At 29.7% G+C, this 1,468-nt stretch overlaps 1 long non-coding RNA gene across 1 annotated transcript; it reads right to left on the minus strand.

The window, feature by feature from the left end:
* Positions 1-167: 167 nt before the first annotated feature.
* Positions 168-955, minus strand: LOC108809889 (uncharacterized). Its single transcript, XR_001942924.2, has 2 exons — positions 620-955; positions 168-440 (listed from the first exon to the last, which is right to left on the minus strand). It is a non-coding gene; the product is annotated as an uncharacterized LOC108809889 (long non-coding RNA).
* Positions 956-1,468: the final 513 nt, after the last annotated feature.

Consider the following 1,468-nt stretch of genomic DNA (forward strand, 5'->3'; position numbering starts at 1 on the left):
GCATGGACACATAGAAAAAATGTGGACATGGATGGCAAAAAAATTAAAAAGCTCTTATATAGAAATTATAATATACAGAGATTGAATTTTTTTTTACGGACAAGTTATAATAAATAATATAATGTTAAAATAAGTTAATCTATATTGAACTTTTGTTTCATGTAGAATGAACACACAATCAAAATTGTTTTTACAACTTTTTCACAAAGTTCACAATCATACAAAAATGTAGGTGACTAGAGTTAAACCACTATTCTGAGTTTTCTTTAGAAAATAGAATATGTGGATTGAAGAAGCGTGGACACAAAATATGTGGATGCGACAAATTCGGACACAAAAGATATGAATGCGACAAACAGGACTGACGGATGAGACGCTTGATGGGAAATCTGTCCGTCGTGAAAAGTCGCTGTAGTAGACGGTTGTCCGTTAAGATGTACCTATATCACCGGCGGATAGTTGTCAGTGAACATACAAACTCGAATTTCACAAAAACAATAAATATTTGAGAGCAATTTAAGGGGTACAAATCCTCTAAAAGAGAGAATAATGAGTAAATTAGGATTACGAATACTTCCAATTTCGTTTTGGGATGCGTTTTGTCGTCGGGATTACTCACTTTCTTCCTGTTCTTCGGTTTCCTTATGGTTCGTGTAAGGTGTGAGTGTGAGAAAAGACATGTGACGAATAGAAGTCAAGCGTCGAGCTGGGTGAGACAAATCTATTGTCGAACAGGGAGAGGAAATGGAGAAGAACTGATTGAAGAAAAGTTAAGATTTGTGAATTGAGATACACATATCTATTTTCGGAAGTGAGCTTGGTGAGAGAACATATTTTCTTTTCTTTTTTAATTGTTCAACACTGAAACACATGATGTGGTGGGTTAACTATAGTTAGATAAGAGAAAGTGTGGTTAGGTTAGAATTGAGGATATGTGTGACATTGTACCCAAATAAAGTGTGTCATATGGGCAAAGTGTCCTATTGTGTAAATTTAAAGATAAAACTAGACCTTGATCCGCCCGACCGGGCAGGTATTTATTTTCTGTTTTTAGTTTTTTTGTTTATATTAAATGATGAATTTGTAATATTTACACATAAATCCAGATTGAAAATTAATTTTTGCAGTTATAATAAAAATTAAAAGCTTAATAAAATATTATGATATAAAATTTAAATTTCTTAATTAAAATAATATAGAGGTGGATCATTTTTTTTTCAATTCCAAAATTTTAGCATCCCAAATAAAATAAATTTATAAATATATAAAAAGTATAAATATATTTGGAACTATAATTTCTATCAAAATAAATTTGTTAAAGAAAAATAATTTAGCGTTGTTGTTGTTTATTTCTAGAGCTTGACCCGTGACGGTATAAATATTTTCTTTCGTTTTAAATTTTTTATTTGTACTAATGGTATAATATATATATATAAATTAAAATGTATTACATAATTATTAATAGAAT

The sequence above is a fragment of the Raphanus sativus genome, chromosome 6 (assembly GCF_000801105.2).
Source record: "Raphanus sativus cultivar WK10039 chromosome 6, ASM80110v3, whole genome shotgun sequence".
Lineage (NCBI taxonomy): Eukaryota > Viridiplantae > Streptophyta > Magnoliopsida > Brassicales > Brassicaceae > Raphanus > Raphanus sativus.